This window comes from Ambystoma mexicanum, chromosome 2p (assembly GCF_040938575.1).
Source record: "Ambystoma mexicanum isolate Mex_15411 chromosome 2p, UKY_AmexF1_1, whole genome shotgun sequence".
In the NCBI taxonomy this organism is placed as follows: Eukaryota; Metazoa; Chordata; class Amphibia; order Caudata; family Ambystomatidae; genus Ambystoma; species Ambystoma mexicanum.
The window spans coordinates 511,173,433-511,200,551 of record NC_090923.1 but is presented as its reverse complement, the minus strand read 5'-3'; the positions used below and the strand labels follow the sequence as shown (position 1 = coordinate 511,200,551).

Genomic DNA, 27,119 nt, shown 5'->3' with positions numbered 1-27,119 from the left:
CGGTCAGAGGGAGGTGGGAGATTCACCCATTAGAGACAGTTATCATAAATCCTCCCTTCTGTAAATGCAGATTCATTATTCAGCGCTGGGCAACTACGCATCCAGGGTTCCAGATCTCAGAGCCTTGCAGACGCCACCGGAGATATCAGGTGAGCGTAACATTAGTGAAGATGTTGTACATGGTGGGTGAAACACAGGAGCCTTGCAGTACTCCACATTTTATGGGTGTGGGGTCTGCTGAGACCGACGTGAGAACACTCATGGACCTGTTGTTCAGGAAGGAGTGAATCCAGTTTGTGGCTTCAAGTGAGAAGTGGGCTGATGTGGTAAGATGCTTGCAAAAGACTTTATGTTCCACCAAGTGAAAGGCAGCCGACAGGTCTAAGAGGAGGAGGAGGGCTAGTTTCCCATTGTCCTTGAGTTAATCAATTTTGTTCTTTGGATCAATCAAGGCTGTTTCTGTGCCATGTTGAGGTCTGAAGCCAGATTGGCAGAGCCCTAGTATGTTGTTAAGCTCAAGATACAATTGTATCTGGAGATAGGCTTCTCCGTCAATAATCTTTAATAAAAAGGAATCTGTTGTGATCGGGCTATAGTTTGTCGGTATGTTTGGGTCTAAGGATTTTTTTTTAGGAGAGGTAAAGCCCAGGCGTCCTTGAGGTTGGCGGGGACAGTGCAGCATGTGAATGAGGAGTTGATTAGGGCAGTAATGAAGGAGGCTAGGTCACTGGCAGCTTCTTTAATTACTGATGCCGGGCAGGTATCTCCCTGGCATCTGGTGGGTTTTAGTGTAGCTATAATGTTTTCCACTTCTTTAATGGAGACTGGGGCAAATTTAAACCAATGAGGGGGTTTAGCATCGTTAGCATCCATACTTTGCAGGGTGGTGGGATATGGGAGGTTGAGCTTTTTGGCTGCTATTTTGTCTTGGAGTAGAGATATTTTGTTGGATAGTGCGTTTTGGAAGTTAGTGCACCATACTTTATTTTTATTGCAGGTGTCGGTGGAAGCGGTGGGAGACTCCAGTTCTCTTATGGTGACAAAGAGTTCCCTGGTGCTAGAGCTAGATTTGTTGATTCGATCGTTACATGTCTCATGTTTGGATTTAAGTATTTCTGGTTTGTATTTGGCTGTAATTTTTAGAAGTATAGTTTTGTTAGTTGCTGAGGGATCAGTTTTCCACTGAGCTACAGATTTCCTTTTTTCTGCGCGAAGGGATTTGAGTTTGGGTGTAAACTAAGAGCTAAGGCTGGCACTAGGTTTGCTTTTGTGTCTCCTAAAACTAATAGTTGAGATATGGGTTTGGTGTTTTCTGATAATAGAGTTATGATGTCTTCCTCAAAGGCCTATAGAGTAGGTGGGTGGTTAGGGTGCGAGAGTTGGTGAGTGGAATTTTCACAGATAGTACTTCACATGACGTGATATGGTGATGAGAGGAGAGTCTGAGTCCTAAGCTTCATCTGGCGATGAAGGCGATGCCGCCTCCTTTGGAGGATTCCCTGTCAAGCCTCAAGATAGTGTATTCAACAGGGACAGCTAACGATAAAGAGGGACCAGCAGCCGCATGGAGCCACGTCTCTGTTATAGCTAGGAAGTCGAGTTGTTTAGCAGTGATCAGGTTGGCAATGTCAATGGCATGGGCTACCATAGATCTTGCATTGATCAGGGCACCTTTGATCTGTGGGCGTTTGTTGCTGCTAGGTAGAGCTACATCATTCCCCTATAGTGGAACATACATGATTGGGTCCTGAAAATATTGCCATACCACCCTCGACCACTTCTGTGACGTCACAGTCCAACCCACAATTCCTACATCATAGTGCCAAAACATTTAGACATTTGAGATGACCAGCGGATCTTTATTCATCTGCCGCCGGTCATCTCCATCCATTTCTCATCGGAATACAACCGATCATGACACTCCAAGAGCCTAGAACCACTGACAAGTTACCGTTTTAGTGGTGCATTTTAGCAACTCTTTGAACCGATTCGCAAGCTGAGATGTGCTGAGGGGCAATTTGAAACCACCATGGGACATTTTGAAAACATCAGTAGACCAGTCTCATAAACTAATATGCCAAATTATAAAATGATTGTGCATTCACTGCCTTTCACTGGCACCCATGAGGTTCGCTTTCTGACCTCGAAAGTACCAAAGGCTGTTCAGTTCTTACCGTATGATCCTGGGAACTAATAATTTGCAATGTGCTGCCAGCCTCTCCGGCTACTAAGCAAGTTAATAAAATGTAAATGTGTTTCTAGTGAAAAACATGCTCTGAGGCCTGTTTACAGTGCCTCTGTCTAATATTAAGCCTGTACACTCCTGTAATACAAACTTTATTGCCTATACATTATTTGCTTGAAACATAATTATTTAGGGCATTATCCAACCCAATGCATAGAACTGTGTGGCTATAAACGAAGACCCCTCCCTTTTAGTGGGCTAATCCCACAGCTGATAAGTCTGTATCTTTTCACTGTGCTTAACTTGCATTTTTACCACATTACTTAGGGGTGGCCGGAGGCCGAGGCGGTATAAGCGCCTTACATGACACTGCTATCAGGGCTTTCGAGGGTCGTTAACAGCATGGTGGTACAGCCGTTCCCGGCATGGCGGAACGCGCGTGCATGCACTCTCGTAATCGGCCGCTATTTGCGGCGTCAAGCCAACCCGGACACTTTGTTACCGCCATGCCCGTAATGACTGATTTTTACTGCAAATCTTGTAATGAGGCCCATTGTTTGATCATTTGGAGGCACGTATGTGCAACATGTACTTCTAATCTTTCTGCAGACCCCACCCTCGATGGCTGTGATGAGGTCAAGTACCATACGATTCTGCCATGTCATGATCATGAGTGCTTGCATCTCTTCTCTCATGAAAACAAGGCCGTGCTCTGTGGCATTAGCAAGGTGGACCAAATCCCAACAGATGATGTGGAGCAATTTGGCATTTGTGGATGACTGTGTTGCAGGAGCTAAATAAGACGCAAAGAATATTTCTGTCTTTGAAAAGATTTGGTATTGTGCCGGTATCTTCTCCAGGGTTTCATTTGCTTCTGTGTTGAAATAATTAGATCTCTTTCTGCGTGATAGTGTCTGTGAACTGTTCTGTTTTTGTACTGCTGAGGGCACTGTTCTTCCAGGATTAATAATACGTGGGCATGAAGGTTCACCAGGGAGCATACCTCGTTCTACGACGATGGTAAATGGAAGTAAGCTTCGTTCCCACACAGCCAGAAGACATCCATTACTGTCACTGTGCCTTCCCATAATTCTGTCATGGTAAGAGTCTTATTGCATCCCGTATGCTGACCAATAGGTAATCTTTCTTTGCCTCTGAAACAAAATGAAGATCTAGTGAGTCGCAGTGCTTTTACTGGTTGTTCATGTTGTTGCAGACTTGTTAACATATGATGCCCATACCTCTCAGCATTTACCATCTACATAATTAATGACATCTTAGGCATAACCCACCAGTCCCTCTTCTTTAACTACTGCTCGCCCCTTCACCCATTGTTTGTTCCAATATGTTGAACCTTTTATGTGCATCTGGGGTCTTACTGCACACTAGTTAAATTCTGGTCATTTGTTCCCTTCGCATTTGCTTTTATCGGTCTCTTCGAGGCGTATTTGAACTGTGTGTCCCTGGAATTGCCCTTGCAGAGTATCAAATGTGCCAAGCACTATGCCTCTACTATTGATAAGCCAGCACACATAACATAATATAACGTGAGTCGTTATACTGGGCTCCGCCTATTTCTTTCATGGTGTTATACCAGATATTATTTCCTTCTGAATGATGTTCAACTATAATATTGGTATGTGTGCTTTCTAGTGCTGGTACATTTGTGTGGGAGGAAATGCCGTTTGGGCCCCCTCCCCTCCATTCCCGTCCCCACACGCACACTATATTCGTCCCCCGGCTGGCCATGCGCCTCTGGCCAAAGGAGCCGGAAAGCATCGGGATGACACATACATGTGCACCACCTGTAAGAGGTCTGATTACTGGCTCCATTTTGTATGAGCACCAGCACCATTTTGTAACTACCCGAGCAGGCCTCTCAGAAACGGCAGCCAGCAGGCCTGCATTTCTCCCCTAGGGCTGCGCACAGTCAGCCTTTTACTCCCCCCACTGCCTCCCCTACGGTGTCTCTGTGACTGTCCTATTCCCACGAATAACGGGGCGCGAGCAGTTACAAGCAAAACATTTTATCTCTCGCCTTCCTGCCAGCATCACTGCCCTGTAAATGACCAGGCCAAGGCCTGGTCTTAGAAAAAACCCATCCATCTCCACAAACCTGCTCCGCACCCACAGACACCACTCAAAGGATATACTACTCACACAACCTCTACGCTCACCCCTTATTTGATGTAACAGATGCCTGCCCCACAACTGCGTGCCACTCAGATTCACCCCTGCCACTAATCCTGCATGTGACCATATATCCTTTATTGTACTAAATCCATGGCAAAATAGTCTTCATGAGGTCGAAAGGACTGTGTGATAAATATGTTAGCTGATTGATTGTAGTAGATAAGAGATTTGGACCCCAGCACCCTTGACCCACAGTCTAGGCCAATTGCTGTTAACATAATGTGCACAGAGATATGTTTTTAGAAGGATTATGTGACAGAAAGTAAATCTCATGGGCCAAAGGGCAGTAACAACAAAAAATGGTATCTCATCATGAAATGAACATGACCAGGGCAGGGTAACTTAATTCATGTAAAAGTACAACTTGGATTTGGACCAGCCTCTTCTTAGGGCATATGTAGAGATGGCATTTGTAAAACACATTCAAATTAATTATGTGTATCTTCAAACGTATTGCCTTGCCCTCCCCGCTGCAGGACCACGCAAGGCCCCCACCTTTTCTCTCCCCTTATGACTATGCTGCTAGAGGCCCATTTCTCACGGATGTCTCAGTGCAACAAATGTATCCTCTCATCCTTCCACTGGGCCTGCATGGAGCGTTCACGCCCATATCCCCTGGCAGAGATGACCCCCATACCTTTCACCTGACCAGTGATTCAGGACATACGTATATAAAAGCCACATGTGAAAAATATGGTTTTCTCCCCACCTGTCTTAATGTAAATGATGGTCTTTTTTATTGTGCACGTTGAAGTAGTGTTTAGATTAGAGAGCTAGTATCAATACCCTTATCCAGAACCGCCTGAACTTCACCTCGCACTGACTAGCCCAGCTGATACACGTGATGTCCGTCTTCCCGCTAAGCACCCATCCAATCACGTGGAAGCGACCCCTATGAAGATATACTGGATCTGCGGCTCCACCAATTAAAATGTCAACTTTGTACTATATATGATTTCGTCACTGATGACGCTGTAACCCTTCTTAATGCGATGACAGTGTATTGTTTGGCAAAGCGCTCTCGGAGTAAGCAGAGTTCTCTGCATGCCCTATTTTATCTAGATAAACTTTACCTCTTAAACTCACCCGCACTTGGTCTTGGTGTCATTCCCTACTGGGGTGTGTCCGTTACTGACTCTCATTGGGGAGTTTGGATTGTACTTTGGGTGACTGCTCACTTTCATTTGGTGACCCCTAGACATGATAGCGTCCTTCCATTCCTTCTGACACAAGATGTCCCCGGCCACAGTGGAGACCCAGGGTGTTCCCACCAAAAACTCGGCAAGGGGGTGGAAGGCGCTGCATAGTACTAGTACAGGATATAACGAGGAAAATAAGTGGAAAACAGTAGGAGTCTTATTTAAGGGGAAGACTCAGAATAGTATTTAGAACAGCTTCATCTTTTTCTTTTTTCTTTGGTTAGGGGACACTCATAAACAGGATGGAAGGTCCAGAAATGACTAAGATAGGGGGATGAGCTGGGTACCAACGGAGAATATTATAAAGGAGGAGAGGGAAAAGCATGGAGGATTTGTGTTTAAATGTTAAATGTGGTGTGTCCAAGTCCCGTGAAGTATAATATATGTTGTTTATGATTGCTGCGCGCTTGTTTTATGACTAAGTACTGAAAAAAAGTGAAATTACAAAAGGTGATTTGAAACATGCTTTATTAGAGATAGTGTGACAGATAGCATTTAATCACAGAGGGTATTGTCACAGAGGGTGACATAAGAGGTGTGTAGCATTGCATCTTATTGATAGATTTTCTAGATGTGAGACATGAAGAAGAGACAGCCATTGATAGTATTGTCACAGAGGGTGACATAAGAGGTGTCTAGCATTGCATCTTATTGATAGATTGTCTATATCTGAGACATGAAGAAGAGACAGCCATTGATAGAATAAAAATGGGTGCAGAAACACCACTTTCACACATCTGTCAACATCTGTCAGGGTATGCAGACAGAATTAACAAGTACCATAACCAGTGGATCACAGAATTGAAGGGGGAAGGCTTGCCCCAGGTATGGCCCCGTGGGGGGTCATTTCACAAAAGTGTTCTAGACATGGTAGTGACATGCCTGTTTGTAAAATACAAGGGAAAACAGGTCCAAAACAGGAGATAAATATTGTATTTGTAGAGGCTATTTGAAGAAGTACCCCCAAATAAAATGAAAGGACAGGGTACATCTCCCCTGGCAGCAAGTAGCAGTGAGAGAGAAGGGGAAAATAAAGAGAGAGGGATAGAGGTAACACAGCTGTACCTACTCCTGCCCAAGCCAGCACCAGCTGAGGGATATAGTGACCCGGTGCATGTGTCAAAGCCCACGTAACCCCCTGCACCTTTACCAACAGCCCCAGCACTGCCCCCATATGATCTCCGCGGAGCAGGTGCGCAAGTGAGTTCTCAGGCTATAGACATAGAGCAGTTCACCCAAGATCTAGACTCAAGATTAACAATGACCCGAACAGAATTGTCACAATTAAGAGGAATATGTGAACAAATTTGCTCGCCTACACACAGAACAGAACAGATGCAAATGCCCCAAACACATAATAGGTCAACGGAGGAGTGTTAGAAAAAGGGAGAAATACTGTTACGAATTAATGACACGCCCACAAGAATAATAGAAATAGACCAAGTGGCCAGTGAGATGACTGCAAAAGGTAGGGACACGGTATCTGACAGGGACTAAGAATACTGGTGCGACAAAGAAGAGCAAGAAGAAGAGGAAAGGAGACTGGGGAGTGCAAAGGGTGGAAGACCAGCAGGAATAGAACAGTCCCCCTTGGGGAGGGTGATGGAAGAAGAGTGGCGTGGAAGGTTAAGAAATAGAACAGGAACAATGCTGCTGTTAGGGAGAAAGGGAGCAACGGTAAATTCGGGGAGGATAAGTGGCAAATTACAACTACCCCTGATACACAGCGGGGCGGGAAGGCCTAATTACGGCCCTTGGGTCCAAATGGACAAAGCAAATTGGCTAAAGACATTACCCCCGCTCTCAGGAGGAGCAAGTAAGTGGATAAATGCATTTGAGAAAAACACTCCAGGGGTCCCCCTAGCAATCGGCGATGTCAAAAGTCTGTTGGTGTCTGCGGTAAGTGACCAAGTTAACAGGATGTGGGCAAAGGCGGGATTCCCCAGAATAACACTAGATTGTGACCGACATGATTGGGCATCATTTAACACAGTAAGAGCAAGAGTATGGGATGCATTGAGAGGAACTTTTCTGGATACACCAGATTTACAATCAGTGATGCAATGCACAATGGGGGAGGAGGAAGATGCGATGGCTTACATTGTTCGGGTGCAGGAGATGTGGAGAGCGGAGACAGGCACGGCATAGAATCAATCCACCTCCATGTTTTATTTTATAATTAAAAGGGGGCTCCCGAAGGAAGTGCAGAAGGCTCTTGATAAAATAGCTGGGATAGAAGCCAAGGGCTGTCCATTATATTGCACCATCGTAAAAGGATCAAAGAAAGAGAAAAGGAAGTAGCCCAAAGGAGTGTGGCAGATGAGGCTAAATTAATACAGACATAACTAGTGAAGGTCACAGCAGCAGTAGCCACCCTCCCCACAGCGAGAGAAAGGGAGGAGGAGGAAGGGCCAATAGCTATACAGGCAAGAATGGCAGCTAACTGGGCGGGAAATGGACCGGAGCAATGGGCTGGCGATGAGCAATATGGAGAGCCACAATGGCAGGGAAGGAGTGCCCGACGAGCAAGAGGTGGGTATAGAGGGTACAGAGGGGGTGGGTACGGGTACGGAGGACCGGGCCCCAGGGGCGGAGGACAAGGGTCATGTTGGAATTGCGGGAGGTGGGGGTATTTTTCGAGAGAATGTCGGAGTCGTCCCATGGGCCCTCATCAAAATGAACAACAGTATGGCCGCCCCTACCCAGATGGCCCGAATGGATTACCTATAGGGGGTTCCAAAAGAGATGAGCAACCCGATCAACGGTACACAGATGCACAATAACACGCACAATCAAGGGAACACATGACCCCGGCCTGCAGAAATCCTTTTGTTACTCCAGCAAATGGTGCACTAGGATCTTTCAGAGGAGCTGCAGTGGTAGGAGGCAATGTTTTTGACAACAGTGAAAACACCAGATACTCAGCATAGGACAGCCCACATAGAACACTTGCATGTCCAGTACTATCGACGACCCTCAATGCAGCAGAGGAACCACTAGTGGGGGCAGGGATAGGAAATAAACAATTTTCATGGTTGATTCGGGAGCGGAAATATCATGCCTAAGAGAAGGCCGATTTCCGTTGTCAAATCATAAAATGGAGACGCAGAGGTTTTCTGGGGCGGTGGTCGAGATTTCATAGAAGAATTGGATGTGACAGTAGGAGGGAAGACAGTGCGAGCACCCCTATTGTACTATGAAGATTCGCCCATAAAGTTATTAGGGAGGGACCTCCTTAGTAAGCTGAACATGACAATATAATTTACAGAGAGAGGGATAGTGTGCTCCACACCAGGAATATGTGCTATGCATGCTATGTTAACAATACACACCCAGGCCATAGCACAACAAGTGTGTGGGGTACCAGTTAATCCAGATATGTTCATATAGGGACTAAAAGTGTTGGTGCGTGTTGCGCCTGAGCTCATTCTGGTGAGTGCCATCAGAATTTGCATTCCGTCCCGTGGCACCCCCCAGAGATAATAGCAGGATCAGTAATGTCTATAGACTTACATGGGGTGCAGGTGTCAAACAAAAGAATTGCAGTGATTTGCATGGACGAGCATGGATGTGAGTGGTGCACTGTTTTATGTATTAATGCCAATATAGCATTGCAGGATTTTTCTGAAGAAGAGTTGTTTACAGATGCAGACTCTGAAGGGGAAATAATTATGGAAATAGCAATCCCTTGTGAGATAATGATCCAACACAGACAGGTACCTATCCCCCTTATGGCCATAATCAGCACACCGCCAGAGTATTTCAACGAAGATATGCATCTAGTACCACCAATATTGTGGACTGCCGGCCCCATGACGTAGGGTTGTTGCAAGAAGTGACACCTGTGAAAATAAAACTGAAACCCGGAGTTTTACTACCCCGGGTAAAACAATACCCCCTGTCAAGGGAAGCAGAGGAGGGGGTAAAAGAAACACCATATGCACTGTTACAGCGGGGGATCATTGTCCATCAAATTCCATTTGTAATACTCGTATTTACCCAATTAAAAAGGCAAAGGGAGTGGCGTGGAGGATGATACAGGACCGACGCCCCCACAATGACGTCATACAGAAAGAATTCCCACTTGGCCCAAATCCTGCGTCAATTTTGTGCAGCATCCCAAAATCAGCAACGCACTTTACAGTAGTGGATTTGAAAAATGCTTTTTTCTCAGTACCACTTGACTCCCGAATCACAATATTTGACAGCATTTACACTAGGGGGGAAAGGTACGAACATTGTAGGCTGCCCGAGGGATATTGAGAAATCCTGAGCATTTTTAACAGGATATTACATGATTCTTCGGAATGTTGATACTGAGAGCACCATTATTGAGTATGTGGATGGGTTGTGGTGTGAATGATGACACCTGCAGAAAGGATTCAGTAGCACTACTCATTTTGTTAGCACACAAGGGATATCAAGTGGACAAACAGAAATTGCAATATTGCCTAACTAAAGTACTATATCTGGGTCAACTGATATCAAAAGATGGCAAACGAATAATCTCAGACAGGGCAGCAACAGTGCGAGCAGTCAGTGAGCCCAAAACAGTGAAAGAGATGCAGACATTCCTTGTCATGTGCAATTACTGCTGTGCCTGGATATTAGACTATGCCTCATACACAAAACCAATACTCCATGCACTCAAAGAGTCAAAGAGAGAACATACTGCATTAGCATGGACACAAGAAATGCACACTGCTTTTGAAATGCTAAAAGAACTGATTTCCACAGCACCCATCCTAGCGACTCCCGATTATGATTGCAAATTCTACTTGTTCTCACACTGCAATGGAACGTTAATGACTGCAGTACTAACACAGAAAACATTGCTAGGCCACAAGCCCCTGGCATACTACAGCAGCTTCCTCGATGCAGTTATGCAAGGACACTTCGCCTGCGAACAAGCTCTCGCAGCCGCAGCGTTCGCCATTGAAAAAAGTGCCATTATTGTGATGTGATGCTCAGTAACCCTGCTCGTGGAGCACTCATTGTTTGCAATACTTAAGAGATCAAAATGTACACTAACAACTCAGCGAGCTACTGCATATGAAATAATTTTGTCCAGGGCAAACATACATATAGTACTTTGCAAGACAGTAAACCCAGCCACGTTCATCACAGAAGCATGTACAGTGGAAGACATACAAAATCATGATTGCGCAACATACAGGGGAGAAGATGAAGACACATCCACAGCATGTGAATATGCACTCTCAGCGGGCGAGGCATATTTCATAGACGGGTCAGCATCAATAACTTGTGAGACATGCAAGAGGCATGTAGGGGCAGCAGTGGTGACACTAGAGGCAGGGGAATACGAGGTGATTGTACAAAAAAGACTCCCCGCACATTTTTCAGCACAAGCAGCGCAGCAGAGTTGGTTGCCGTGATTGAAGCATTACATACAGCCCAAGGGTCTGCAGTATCAATATACACAGACCCTGCCTACATGACAACCACAGTACTTGGGGGACTAGCACGATGGGGAAGAAGAGGCTTTAGGAGGGCAGATGGGTCCCCTGTACAGCATGCTGAATTATTGATCCAATTGATTTTGGCGCTGAAGGAACCAACAGTGGTAGTGCCAGCTAAGTACAAAGCCTACACGAACAATAGTGATGTCATCTCGCTAGGAAACGTGGCAGCGGATGCTGCTGCGAAAGAAGCAGCCCATCTCAAAAAAGAGATATCAGGAGAATCTGTTTTACAAAAACATGTGGAGAAGGGGCAAGGTGAGGGATATAACTCAATGCCAATCTCTCAAATAATTGAACTGCAGCAAGAAGCACCGCCTAAAGAAAAGGAGTTGTGGGGAAAAAGGGGATGTAGCGAGTCGTCCACAGACCTCCTATGGAGACAGAATAACACGGGTAAAGTTGTAATGCCAGTAAAGTTGTTAGAAATGGCTGTACATCAGCTCCACTTCCCAGCCCACAATGCAAAACAGCACATAGCTGCAGAGATACAAGAAAATTGGTTCGTGCCAGGATTACACGAGCATGTGTCTAAAATGGTAATAGAGCGTACAACATGTCAAACGTATAATTCAGGGATGATGTTAAAGACACTGAGAGGAACACTGCCCCGTCCCATTGGCCCATTCCGTGAACTGCACATTGACTACGCAGACATGGGAGAAAGGTGTAATGGAGCACGATACTTGATAGTAGTGGTCTGCCTGTTTTCACGCTGGGTGGAAGCAGGTCCCTGTAGCACACCGAGATGCAAAAGGCGTGGCAAAATTTCTAGTGAGAGAGGTTTTCCCACGCTGGGGGATATGTGACATCATACGCTCCGACAATGATCTTTTCAAAGCAGTAACAACACTGCTGGGCATTGCGCACAAATTATGCTTGGTATATCACCAGCAGGCCAACAGCGTTGTAGAAAAATATCAAAGGCCTTTTGAGAGGTGTTAGGACTCTGTGGTATGTTCTTGGGGATAGTAGCGGAAAAAAGGTTGTTACTCCAAATGTATGCATGTTAAAAATCTGACACTTTATCATCTGAAACCCATATCCCTGTGCACATTTGTGTAAAATCTGGAAAGGTTTAGAGGTCGTTATCTGGATGAAAAGGGCAGAATTCTGTCATAAGTGGACACGACATCTTACAAAGACAGGGATCGGATGGTTTGGTGCTACAGAAAATATGTTAACTGGACATATAATATTCGAAAAATGGTACATAGATAAATATGTATTTGGATCAGAAATAGATTTGTGTGCAATTTGACAAGGGGAGGATCCTCTGACCATAAACCTACCTCATCACTCTGACTCACAACTCAGTTCCCCCAATCAAGGGAGAGAGGAGGAACTGGCCAATGATAAGTTGAGAGGGTTGGGCATGCAGAATGAGCCGACCGACCCACTTTCTAAACACATAAAAAGAGACTGTGCAGGACAGGTAGGGACATTCAATTTCCATTTCCTTGCAGAGCACGCTGACAGACGACTTCACATCCAGAGATCCGGACTGACTCCAGAACTCAAAGCAAAGGCCTAACCCACAAGCTGAGTTCTCTTCAGCAGGCCTTAAAACCTAACCAAACTATTCACAGCCGGGCAAGCTGTTTGAATTCTTTTCCAAGAACTTTTCCCTGAACCGGTAGCAGACCCAGAAGGCAGAATTATCCAGCGAGACCAGAGATCCAGAGAGACCAGACCCAGTGGCGAGAGAACCGCAGCCAATCCTGACCCGATCCGTGACGAAGTCGCATTCCTGTCCAAAATATAGTGTGAGTACTCAGCCAGAACTGCGCAAAACCCAATCTATTTGTTTAATATAATCTAATTCAAACTATTTTAACCTATTGAGAACTGCATCATAGAAATCGTGCCCCTTCTTTTGATTCAAAGGTGCAAAACTGTCATCTGTCATTCTGAACTTTAAAATTTCATTTCGAGAATCTACCTTCACAAAATCGTACGTATCTCCGGAACCGTTTGTCCTAGGAACGAAATTTTAAAGCTGAGATTCTAAGCTTTCCAACGAGCCCTAAACCGACTTGCTACTCCTTATAGTGCCTCCGTAATTGCGCTCGACGCACGCGACTAAATTGGCGCGATTTGACATTTTGCTTCATTCCAGCCACGTGTGAAAACATGTATCTTTTGCTTCCATCACGGAATTCTGTTTTCAACTTGATAACCATCCCTGAATCATTTATAGGGCTGGGCTGAACTGATTTAAAGTATCTCTCTCACCCTGAACCTCCTATAGGGAATTAAACGCAATTTGAGTATATTTTTCACTTCATTGCCACCACATTTAAAAGGATTTTGCCTGTGTTTAAAATCATACCTGTTTTCCTCTAAGCTCGCTGGGGGGAACTGGAACTTTGTATTGCATTTGTGTGTATTCCTGAGAATTGTGTGTGTTACTTCCATCTCCTTACATTGCATAGGGGGGGAGTGTCAGAGAAAAAGTGATCATATCTTTTGCTGAAATCATATCAAGTTTATTTCTGTACTGCCTTTTATTCATCTTTGCATCTCCTTGAAACCATAAAGCATTCTCTCATACCTTATATCCCTGTTCCTAGACATAAGTCACCAGAACTGTGCTATTTTAGGATTACCTATTGCTGATTACTGCTCATATTCACAAGTGTGATATCAATTATTAATTTATTATAAAAGTGCGATATATATATATATTGTTTAATTCTCATAAACCTTTTAAATTTGCAAAACAATCTTACTTCTTGGCTCAGTGGGGTCAGGGGGATTCTAAGAGAGGGGTGTTATATAAGGATGGTCATCCAGAGTACACGAACTGGACATAAAAATATATAAATAAGGGCTTCCCTTGGGCATCCCAGACCAGGCACTGACTTAGTGGGATTGCTTGATTGGAGTCATTTAACAAAGTGGGGGCTCGTAGCCGGGGATTCTGGATTAGATCTATCACTTGTGCAGATTAATACAGTGTGCTAACTGACAGAATATACAAATTCTGTCGGATCACCACGCTGTGTTACACTGTAAAAACACCCCTCAAAGGAACGCTCTAAGGAAAAGGTCTGTTTTGCAAAATAAAATACAAACTTCTTTAAGTCAGGAAGGAAATCAAGTTCCAGAATGACGACCTTGGTAGATATGAAGATAGATAGGGAGCACCTCTTACATAAACTGTTTGTGAGAGGTGAATGGTCTGAACAGGACCAAAATGTATGGTTGCAGGCGATCACACAACAGGTCACTACAACTGGGTCAGATATGTGGAGAGATCAGGGTCCCTTACATGTGGCCCTGAGTGAACTATATATGGCTCCTAAAGCCAAAGATGAACACAATAAGATTGCCAGGATAGCGGCATATTTGTATCTATATATGGGAGCCATGCAGAACAAATGTGCTGAAGGCCAAGATCTGGCAAATAGGCAACAGATGACGTTAGAAAAGGCCCAATCTGACCTGGTCTCTTCTGAGCAGAGGCTGCACAGAAGCCAGGAGTGAGAAAACGAGAGTAGACAATACATCATTAAAATGAAGGAGAATATGGATATCCTGCAACAGGAAAAGGCTGACCAGGGTACCAGAATTCTGGCTTTGCAGAAGAAGCACCAAGACTGTTTGTACTGCAGTGCCAGAAAACGCTGGAGCAACAGATCAATTTCAACAGGGCATGCACAGAGCAGGTAGCCACCCTGCAAATCCAACTAGACAGAGAGAAAGAGGAAAGCAATAAAATGATTTTGAAAGACCTGGATACCCAGGCAGAGTTTGATGAAGAGCGCCAGAAAGCTGGTGGCCTTCAACGGCAGAGGGACGACCTGGCAGCACAGATGCAGGCTCTTACTCAGGAAAGGGATACCTTAGGCCAGGAAGTCTGCCACTTAAAAAGGCAAATGGAAGAAAATCACCTGGCCCTCCAGGGGCTGGGTGACCTCCAAAAAGAGCATCAGAACGTTAGAGCACACCAGGAGGGTGGAAGATGCTCTGGCAAGAAAGGAGCAGGCCAGTAGGCATGGGACTCAGGAGGTAACCCTCCTGCAGCAAACACTGGCCCAGTATTCCAGGACCAATCAGGAGGCACAGAGAGAGAATGAGGCTCTCTGTCAGCACAATGATAGGCTCCAGCAACAGGTAGCCATGCAGGAGAGACTGATAGAGTCTAGTAAGGCCTTAACTGAGGAACTGAAAGCGCAGGCTCTTGCATTGCAACAGGGAGCAGGGGCTGATAGAGATGAAGTTCGCTGGGAAAGGGAAACACCTGAGCATAACCTCAGGAGCCCTATTACCAGAGGCCTTCATCTCTCCCAGTCCTTGGACTCTGCCACCCCCATGTCCCCTGGTGCATATGAGCACAGGGCCACAGGGAGAGCAGATTACTATCCGGCCAAAAGTATGGCCATGTAAGTATAGGCTAGTACCTCCCAGGAATGCATGGGCGGTCATCCGGGCATGGGCACCTAAGCACAGTGCAATTTAGTGGGGAACCCCAGGAGAGTAGGCCCACTAAGGGCATCCTGAAAACCTCTGCCCAGTTAGGTCAGTGGGGGGGGGGGGTACCCAGCAAATCCTGGTAGCAAGGAGGGATCTGAAGACTCCTCTGAGCGTCACAGGACACAGGAGACCAGGTCCCCACATTCTGCCAGCCATTCCCAGGCTCGCAGAATCCGGGAAAACCTGGAAGATCAGACGGGCACCTCTGGGAGCAGTGCTTCTGAGTCGGAGGATGAATGGACCAGGGTTACCCAAACCAAAAAGGCCAATAAGGCAAAAAAGGCCTTGCTGAAGGACCCCTTAAAACAGATTAAGGCAATCAGGAGTGTCATCACGCCTTATCACAAGAACTCCAAGTATTCTGTGTGGGAACACTTGGAGCTCTTTGAGCAGATGATGGAGACCTTCCATTTGAAGGGCAGCAGAAGCTGCATCCAGTATGTCAAATGGACATTCTCCCCAGAATACTCCAGTTTCTTTGCGGGGCTGGAGGACCAAAACCATTCAAGATGGTCCACGTATAGGGCGGCCATCTTGAAACCTTTTTCTGTTCACCGGAATCCCCAAGAGGCTCGCAAGGCAGCCTACAATTTGCAATGTGGGGAGGATCAGGCCCCACAAGAATTCGTGGAAGAATTGAAGCGTGCCTTTGCGCAGACCACCAGAAGGGTGCGCACGGACAGCAGAGAACTCATCAACACATTTTTCCATGCACTCCCCAAATACATAATGACCCAGCTCATGAGATATTTTCACGAGAAAAGATCTTTAGACTGGGTCATTGAGCAAGCCACCCGCATCTACGAGGTGCAGAAACCGGTGGAAAATAAGAATCAGCCCAAAAACCCCAAAACCAACAGCACCCCTGCTGCTGCCAAGGTGGCAGAGGTAAAGGTTGCCCCCGTTTTAGATTTGGAGATGGGGGACCTAAAAACCTGCATGCACCAAATAATTCACAGCCCAGAAGGCCCGCGGGCCAGTCACAGACAGGGAGTCAAGGAGGTAGTCCCACAAATGGGGTCCCCCGCTCTCCTGACTATGTAAGTCCCCGCAATAAGGGAAACAGACCAATCCTGGGTTATGTGTGGACTCCTCCGGCCCAAGGGGGTGGATCCAACCAAGCGCCCAACCCAGGGAACTTCCCTCTGCACTTCCCCCCAGGAGGGCAGAAATTCACCAAATCCTGGGCAGAACTTGTTCCCCAGGTATCCACCCAACTTCCAGCCCCAACATCATCCATCCTTCTTTCCCCACTTTCCTGAGCCCAGACAACCTAATCCGGGAGAGGGGAGGCCAAGGGTGGAGGGGTACCCAAATCTTCTCAACCCAGGGTACTACCAGAGAAGGGATAGCTACCCTTCCCAGGATCAGCCCAGGGGAGAAAACAGAACCCCGTATCAGCCTGAGCGGGTTTCCCAACTTGAGCGCCAGGTCCAAAATATAGCCCGGGATCTGGGTCACATACTGAGGGCTCAACAGAACCCTCAGATAAACATGCCACCACAGAATGCCCCAAACTCTGGACCTGGTGCTCCAGAACAATGACGGGGGCAGCACCCCGATAACCCACCCGTTCCCAGGGAGGAGGCACAAGGGGAAGGGGGGTGTAAAGCCTTGGAGGAAGCTTCCTTCCCAGCTTGTAAACAGCCCCTGGAAAACCAGGAACCGGAAACAAAATCTCCTACCCCTGAAAGTCTGCCATCCAAGGAGCAAAGAGGAGGTAGGAGAAACAAAGGACCCAAACAGACCCATTTTGTGGAGGAGGTACAGGTCTTCCAATTTGAGGGAGAGGGATCCTCAGAGGATCCTGGGAAAGTATTTTCTCCTTCAGAGATGGGGGAACTCCTCCCAAGGAAAAATGGGTCCCAAGGGATTCCAACCTAGACTGGGTAGATGTGGGGATCGAGCTTTCGCCGCCCATCATTCTATCCCAGAACCAACAAGACCAAAAACCCCTAGTTCAAACCCATCCAGGTGACTGCCTCCAAAAAGGGGGGGGGCAGCCCAGAACTGGAACCAGGGGAACCAAAAACCACATCAATATCCAGTTGCAAACTTTTTCTTTCAGATTCCCATAACTCTCCACAGAATTCTGCCCAAATCTCTTCTCTCTCAATGTCCAAAACCAGAAAGTTAGCCCACCAGTTGTCCAAAAATGTGCATTATCTGTGCCCCCTTGAGGAGAAGGAGGGAAGATATTATGCCCCGGTACAAGTACAGGGGCAGGGTACAATTGTGGCACTGGTGGACACTGGATCCCAAGCTACCCTTCTGTCCAGAAGGGCCTTTGATGCACTAAATGTAGGAAGGGGGAGAATTACCGTATTCCTCTCCGTATTCCTCTCACCTCACCCAGATTTGGACATCAAAATTGGGCGACACAAGGTGAAACACCGGTCATAGTACTGACTCCAGAGGGCACCCCTTGTTTACTAGGGAATGACCTCCTGAGAAGGTTGTCACCTCTAATAGATTGCGTAAACAAGGTCCTCTGGACCCAGACTAGCCGACCAATAAAATTAAAACAGAGTGTCAACCATATTAGTTTAAACGGCACCTGCCACATGGTTGAACAAAAATCTGACCAAGTAGAATTTCACTTCCAGAACAACCAAATTCCAGATGTGACAGTAATAGCAGTAGGACAACAGACTGGTGATGGGGGTCCTATCTATTTCTGAAAATCAACCTTCCTTCCAGTTTAAGGTGGCATTCCACCCTGAAATTCTTTACTAATTCACAATCAGACATTCCCACTCCAATAGTCCAGAAAGATGTGAAATCAGCTCAGAGCCTGGCTGATGTTCAGCAAATTGGAGAGCAGTTGTTCATCCCTGTTCAGTTAAATGATGGGAAGGATTCTGTTCTCGGCCGAGTGTGTGTGAACAACGGTAAGAGCTTCATCAGCGAAGCCATGTTCCGCCAACTCCCAAAAGATCCAGCCATTCCCACATTCAAACTGATAGACAAATGCGAAATGGATCTGGAGAAACCCAATTCGAAACATCTCCTGACAAGCAGATGTATGCTAAAAATCTCCATTGGCAACAAGAGCATAGTCCATAATTGTTGGGCCGTGCGAGAAGTCACTGCCGCCTTTTACTTATGCAGTGACATTCTCAATCGCTTTGCCATTAGTTTGGACCTAATAAACTTCAAAGCTTGGTCCTGATTAGCGGATAATCCCATGGGCTTTGATGATCCAGAAAAAGCATTTAGGTCAGCTCAATTGCTACCTAATGCAGTTGAAATTCAGATTAAAGAGGAAGTCACCATCCCAGAAAGGACCCGACAATTCTCCCTGGAAGTGAAAGTTAAAAGAGGACAAAAATTGAAAAACCCTCATGCTTATATACATCTAAATGCTTCTCTCCAACAGCAAGGGTTAGGGGTAAACCCAACACCATTAGTCAACATAGAACATGACACCATTCAAATAGAGGTGGATAACAGCGACTTAAAGAGTATTACTCTAGCCGCAGGCACCATTATTGGAATGGCGGTTGATGACCGACATTTTACCATTGATTTAGGAAATGAACTGTTAGGACCAATCGCCAAGGACTGTTTTGACAGTGACAGTGATGACAATACAACACCAGACAGGATCTTTACTCGGCATGGGGGGAACTTCCTGGTGTACACTTCCTGCCCTTATGGCAAGGAAGACGTGACTTGTGACTTCAGAAGGGATGAGGTGATTTTCCAGGTCCATGAGGGCTGCCTTTCCCACCTGAAGCCTCCAGTCCAAATCAGCACTCTGACCAGGGACTTCTCCACCCAGCTGGAGGAGGCCGCTGAGATAGCAAAACCAGAAGTCTTTCCAGGCTTCAGGCAGATGGTGGAAGAGAGAGTCAACCTAGCTGATGCCTGCATGACTCTGGAACAGAAGCAAAGTTGAAACAAGTTTTCTTGGATTTCCAAGATCTCTTTGCGGTAGACTAATATAACTGTGGTCACACCGACATCCACACAACAACAATTCCTACGGACCCTGGCATGACTCCAGTGTTTGTGAAGCAATTTCGCTTGCCTCTCGCATCCATGGAGTCCCTTACTGAAATAATTAAGAACCTTGAGTCCCGGGGAATAATCCGTCCTGTACACAGCACCTTCAATAATCCGGTGCTGGGAATATTGAAGCCAAACGGCCAGTGGAGACTCTGCGCCGACCTTAGGGAGCTCAACAAACGGGTCCATACTTCCCGATGGCCCCTTCCCTACATTGACCAAGGGCTGGCCCAGATCCAGGGTTCACAGGTATTGACTGCAATAGACCTGACCAATGGATACTGGACCGTGCCTGTCAGTAGGGAGGACCAATACAAACTGGCTTTTACCTTTGGGGGCCAGCAGTACACATGGACCCGGACTCCCTTCGGATACCTCAACTCCGGCAATGAATTAAACATTTTCCTACACAAGGCCATGCCTGACCTGGGTGTGGGGGGTAACCTAGCTTATGTAGATGATGTCCTCATCAAAAGTTCATCTGTGGAGGAACACATAGCGGAGATCCGTTATGTTCTGGCACAGTTGAGGGCCGCCGGAGCAAAACTTTCCTTTCAGAAAGCACAATGGTGTAGAACCCTTGTTAATTTCTTGGGGCATGAGATTACTCCTCAGGGTCTCTGTCCCCAGGAAAAGAAAGTGGAAGCACTTCAGAAACTAAAAGACCCCACAACTCTGCGGGAACAAAGGAGTCTCCTTGGACTGACTGATTACAGCAGAAAGTTCATTAAGGGCTACGCAGAGATCACTAGACCCCTGATTCATCTTTTGAAGGGGGGGTCAAGTGGGAATGGGGTCCAGAACAATCTGAGGCAGTAAGACAGCTAAAAAGAAGCCTCTCACAAGCGCCTTGCCTAGCTTACCCTGTCAAAAACAAGGAGTTCTTCCTGGAGACAGGGTTCTCTAATACGTGCTTGACGGCAGTATTATACCAATACAAACTGGCTTTTACCTTTGGGGGCCAGCAGTACACATGGACCCGGACTCCCTTCGGATACCTCAACTCCGGCAATGAATTCAACATTTTCCTACACAAGGCCATGCCCGACCTTGGTGTGCGGGGTAACCTAGCTTATGTAGATGATGTCCTCATCAAAAGTTCATCTGTGGAGGAACACATAGCGGAGATCCGTTATGTTCTGACACAGTTGAGGGCCGCCGGAGCAAGACTTTCCTTTCAGAAAGCACAATGGTGTAGAACCCGTGTTAATTTCTTGGGGCATGAGATTACTCCTCAGGGTCTCTGTCCCCAGGAAAAGAAAGTGGAAGCACTTCAGAAACTAAAAGACCCCACAACTCTGCGGGAACTAAGGAGCCTCCTTGGACTGACTAATTACAGCAGAAAGTTCATTGAGGGCTACGTAGGGATCACTAGACCCCTGATTCATCTTTTGAAGGGGGGGTCAAGTGGGAATGGGGTCCAGAACAATCCGAGGCAGTAAGACAGCTCAAAAGAAGCCTCTCACAAGCACCTTGCCTAGCTTACCCTGTCAAAAACAAGGAGTTCTTCCTGGAGACAGGGTTCTCTAATACGTACTTGACGGCAGTATTATACCAAAAGCATGACAAGGTCAATAAAGTAATCTCCTATGCGAGCAAAACTTTATCCTCTGTGGAGGAAAAATTCAACGATTGTGAGAAGGCACTCCTGGCAACGGTGTGGGCATTGAAGAATTACCGCCCGTTCATCCAGGGGGAACACATCATAGTGGAGACTCCACACCAGCCTCTGCAATATCTCCAAAGTGACAGAATCCGGGCCGGAAATGTGAGTAATTCCCGAATTACTTCCGGGATTCTGTCAATACAAGGCTATCCTGTGGAGATCAGATATGGCCAAAACAAGAAGAGTCTCCTCGCGCAAGGTCTGGCTGACTTGCATGATTGTGCCAGAGAAAACAGTCTCGAGGACGAAAGTCTAAAAATCATGGACAACATGGAGGCATACCTTAATTCCCCACACAAAGTCTTTGAAGGAGACAAGTGTTAGGGAATGCCCACTGTCTATGTGGATGGATGCTCTTACCATGTTGAAAACAACGGGGAAAAAGAACTGGTGGCTGGCGTAGGGAATGCGTAGGTGAATGAATCTCCAGAATCCTCCGCTGGGTACAAAATCGGTCCCCGAAGTTGTCAAGTGGCAGAATTGATGGCTGTGTATCAAGCCATCCTCACTGCTGTCCAACATCAACTCCACAAACTGGTCATAATCACGGATTCGGATTATGTACGGAACGGGTTCGTGGAGCACCTGGTTAATTGGAAAACCAGAGGCATGTTATGTGCTAATAACAAACCCCTGAAACATGGGAAGTTAATCCAAAATATTGATGATCTGGTCACATCGAATGGGATGACCATCTACTGGAAGAAGATCAAGGGTCATTCCAAAGTAGAGGGACCAGACAAAACTGGAAATGACTTAGCTGATCAGCTGGCCAAAACCAGGGCCATCTAAGGGAATCTAATAGAAATAGAGTCCCTGTTGGGGGAAATCCAAGTCACTGCTATCACTAGGTCCCAGACAAATTCTCACAACGATCTTTCAACTGCACAATGGAGTAAGGAGACCCCTGATGCTGATTTGATTACGGCTCAAAAGGGGGATCCAATAATTGGTAAGTTTTACCAACACATTGAGGACCCCGAGAACTTTCCCCTGACGGATACCGATTACATTGGGAAGGAGGACCTTAGAGTGTTGATGAAATGTCCAAAGAAGTTCCGAATCCAAGACGGTTTGTTGGTAAGGAAATCCCAAGCTGGCCATGATCAGTGGGTGGTCCCTACCCGATTCCGAAGCCTGATGTTAAGTCACGCCCATGATGCGGCCACAGCCGGTTATAGGGGGTTTCACACAACACTTGAGATCTTAAGAGAGGTTGCATACTGGCCACACATGGGGCAGGACCTCGACCAATACTTGAAGGGGTGTCTGGTGTGTGCACAATTTCAGCCATCCTCCCTCACACACCGTGCGCCTCTCCAAAAGAGGGGGATGACACTGCCATGGTCAGATTTGCAAATCGACTTTGTAGGCCCTGTTATTCGCTCGTCTAGAGGAAACAAGTACATGTTGACGGTCACATGCTTGTTTACCAAGTGGGTGGAATGTCTCCCGGCCCCAAACTGCAAGGCAGAAACAGCAGCTGCCCTGATGATTAACCACATCTTTTTCCGGTTTTGGTCTACCTCAAAGGATTGAGTCAGACAGAGGTAGCCATTTCACCAGCGAGGTAATGACAAAGATTTGGGAGATACTGGGGTCAAAAGGAAGCTACATATTGCTTACCGGCCAGCTTCTTCTGGGGCAGTAGAACGCTACAACCGGACCATTGTGAGCATCTTAAAAAAGTTTGAGGCATATTCTGGGCAAAGTTGGGATATCCGATTAACTCTGGTCCTAATGGTCATCAGATCTACCCCTTCATCTGCAACTAAAATGCCACCGTTTGAGCTGATGACTGGACGCAAGATGGTGCTTCCCCAGCATTTGCTCTACAGGACCCAAGAGCAGACATTGATAAATGCCTCCACAACTCAAGAGTATGTGGAGAATTTAAGGAAACACCTTCAACATGCTTTTGCCTATGCTCAGCGGAATCTAGAAAGATCAGCTGATAGCATGAAGACCCATTATGATTTGAAAACTCCCAGGCAAATGTTAAATTAGGAGGGTCGTAAATGGCTTCCTCTTGGAAGGAAACGGGGAGGGGCACTGCATCTGTGAGAAAGCTGAGCTTGGGGGAAGTGGATAAACCAGAAATTCCACCATGTGCTTTGGAAAACCACACCCCTTTGGGGCCAGAGCATAATTTTAAAAAGATGGATAATTCATAGTGCGGACTTGTAAAAATTATATAAATAATATCATCATTCTTGTGATTTTTCTGTGCACATTTTAAGAGGTGTTAGGACTCTGTGGTATGTTCTTGGGGATAGTAGCAGAAAAAAGGTTGTTACTCCAAATGTATGCATGTTAAAAATCTGACACTTTATCATCTGAAACCCATATCCCTGGTGCACATTTGTGTAAAATCTGGAAAGGTTTAGAGGTCGTTATCTGGATGAAAAGGGCAGAATTCTGTCATAAGTGGACACAACATCTTACAAAGACAGGGATCGGATGGTTTGGTGCTACAGAAAATATGTTAACTGGACATATAATATTCGAAAAATGGTACATAGATAAATATGTATTTGGATCAGAAATAGATTTGTGTGTAATTTGACAAGGGGAGGATCTACCTCATCACTCTGACTCACAACTCAGTTCCCCCAATCAAGGGAGAGAGGAGGAACTGGCCAATGATAAGTTGAGATGGTTGGGCATGCAGAATGAGCCGACCCACCCACTTTCTAAACACATAAAAGGAGACTGTGCAGGACTGGTAGGGACATTCAATTTCCATTTCCTTTCGGAGCACGCTGACAGGCGACTTCACATCCAGAGATCCGGACTGACTCCAGCAAGACAGAGACCAGAACTTAGAACTCTGACTCCAGAACTCAAAGCAAAGGCCTAACCCACAAGCTGAGTTCTCTTCAGCAGGCCTCAAAACCTAACCAAACTATTCACAGCTGGGCGAGCTGTTTGAATTCTTTGCCAAGAACTTTTGCCAGAACCGGTAGCAGACCCAGAAGGCAGAATTATCCAGAGAGACCAGAGATCCAGAGAGACCAGACCCAGACCAGATCGCTGAGAGCTGACCCAAATCGCTGTGCGCAGAACCAGTACCCAGTGGCGAGAGAACCGCAGCCAATCCTGACCCGATCCGTGACGAAGTCGCATTCCTGTCCAAAATATAGTGTGAGTACTCAGCCAGAACTGTGCAAAACCCAATCTCTTAGTTTAATATAATCTAATTCAAACTATTTTAACCTATTGAGAACTGCATCATAGAAATCGTGTCCCTTCTTTTGATTCAAAGCTGCAAAACTGTCATCTGTCATTCTGAACTTTAAAATTTCATTTCAAGAATCTACCTTCACAAAATCGTATGTATCTCTGGAACCGTTTGTCCGAGGAACGGAATTTTAAAGCTGAGATTCTAAGCTTTCCAACGAGCCCTAAACCGACATTGCTACTCCTTATAGTGCCTCCGTAATTGCGCTCGACGCACGCGACTAAATTGCCGCGATTTGACATTTTGCTTCATTCCAGCCACGTGTGAAAACATTTATCTTTTGCTTCCATCACGGAATTCTGTTTTCAACTTGATAAGCATCCCTGAATCATTGATAGGGCTGGCCTGAACTGATTTAAAGTATCTCTCACTCACCCTGAACCTCCTATAGGGAATTAAAAGCAATTTGAGTATATTTTTTACTTCATTGCCACCACATTTAAAAGGATTTTGCCTGTGTTTAAAATCATACCTGTTTTCCTCTAAGCTCGCTGGGGGGAACTGGAACTTTGTATTGCATTTGTGTGTATTCCTGAGAATTGTGTGTGTTACTTCCATCTTCTTACATTGCATAGGGGGGAGTGAATTGTCCGAGAAAAAGCGATCATATTATCTTTTGCTGAAATCATATCAAGTTTATTTCTGTACTGCCTTTTATTCATCTTTGCATCTCCTTGAAACCATAAAGCATTCTCTGATACCTTATTTCTCTGTTCCTAGTCATAAGTCACAAGAACTGTACTATTGTAGGATTACCTATTGCTGATTACTGCTCATATTCACAAGTGTGATATCAATTAATTTATTATAAAAGTGCGATATATATATATATATATATATATATATATATATATATATATATATATATATATATATATATATTCATATATATATATTGTTTAATTCTCAAATAAACCTTTTAAATTTGCAAAACAAACTTACTTCTTGGCTCAGTGTGGTCAGGGGGATTCTAAGAGAGGGGTGTTATATAAGGGTAGTCATCCAGAATACACGAACTGGACATAAAAATATATAAATAAGGGCTCCCCTTGGGCATCCCAGACCAGGCACTGACTTAGTGGGATTGCTTGATTGGAGTCATTTAACAATTGACACTTACTGGGTTTGTGGCAAACAGGCGTACTTGCACCTTCCACAGTCATGGAGGGGCAGGTGCGCTCTGGCAGCGCTGCATGCCGCCCTGATTGTGATACCCGAAAGTCATATCCAAGGAGGGAAGGGCCGGCTACAATCAAGTGAAACCAAGAGAAGAAGAAACATCACTCACCTGTGAATACTAGCTTAAGGACTTCCGGCGAGCCGCTACCACAGCTGTTGCACGAACATCGCGACCTGCAACAACGAGAAAAGAAGAAAACAATATTAGAACGCGCGTGCTTCCAAAACATTGAATTCCGTCGCGCTACGCTGCGCTTCCATCCGGAGCACCACAGTAATACCCTGCAAAGGAAAAGGAGACGTATTCAGGTTCGCTTTCAATATTAACAACCGCACAGCACTTAACTTACCTTAACAGATTCCGGGGGCCAGTTATTTCATCACGCTCTCATCCACTCTCAGCACCACAGCGGCCTGTAAAGAGAAGAAGAAGAAAACACAGGTTAGCTTTAAAAGACAATAAAGGCGCCACCCTTCGCGCTTTCTCTTACTTAAAAACATGCCTCTCCACCCGGCACGCCAGCAGCAAGAACTTTGCACCTGAAAAGAAGGTGATAAAGACATTCACAAAGTCCCACCACAAACAGAACAAAGACTTACAATTAACAAACCTACCTGCTTATCAGCAGATTCGGGGTCACAGCAGGCCTGGGCCCAAGGAAGGCGCACTGCACCAATGAAGCAACTCTGGCAGCTCGCCAACAAATGTCAAGCGCCACTGCACAAGAAACGCAGGACGGATAGCTCACCCTACAAATAACTAAAGGTGAGAAAGAACCAGTGGGAAGGGGACCGGTCAGTGGGAGGCGGGAGATTCACCCATTAGAGACAGCTATCACAAATCCTCCCTTCTGTAAATTCAGCGCTGGGCAACTACGCATCCAGGTATCCAGATCTCAGAGCCTTCCAGATGCCCCCGGAGATATCAGGTGAGCGTAACATTAGTGAAGATGTTGTACATGGTGGTTGAAACACAGAAGCCTTGCAGTACTTCATATGTTATGGGTGTGGGGTCTGCTGAGGCCGATGGTGAGAACACTCATGGACCTGTTGTTCAAAAAGGAGTGAATCCAGTTTGTGGCTTCAAGTGGGCTGATGTGGTAAGGTGCTTGCAAAGGACGTTATGGTCCGCCAAGTGGAAGGCAGCCGACAGGTCTAAGAGGAGGAGGAGAGCTAGTTTCCCATTGTCCTTGAGTTCATCACTTTCGTTCTTTAGATCAATCAAGGCTGTTTCTGTGCCATGTTGAGGTCTGAAGCCAGATTGGCAGAGCCCTAGTAGGTTGTTAAGCTCAAGATACGATTGTATCTGTAGATAGGCTTCTCCTTCAATAATCTTTAATAAAAAAGGAATCTGTTGTGATCGGCCTATAGTTTGTCGCTATGTTTGGGTCTAAGGATTTTTTTTTTAGGAGAGGTAAAACCCAGGCGTCCTTGAGGTTGGCGGGGACAGTGCAGGATGTGAATGAGGAGTTGATTAGGGCAGTAA

At 45.9% G+C, this 27,119-nt stretch overlaps 1 long non-coding RNA gene across 1 annotated transcript in view; it reads right to left on the bottom strand.

The window, feature by feature from the left end:
- Nucleotides 1-2,321: 2,321 nt before the first annotated feature.
- Nucleotides 2,322-27,119, bottom strand: part of LOC138566511 (uncharacterized) — a 92,445-nt gene continuing 67,647 nt past the window's right edge. Inside the window, exon 4 of the long non-coding RNA XR_011301947.1 lies at nt 2,322-3,339. This is a non-coding gene — a long non-coding RNA (uncharacterized lncRNA). The remainder of the gene's footprint in view (nt 3,340-27,119) is intronic.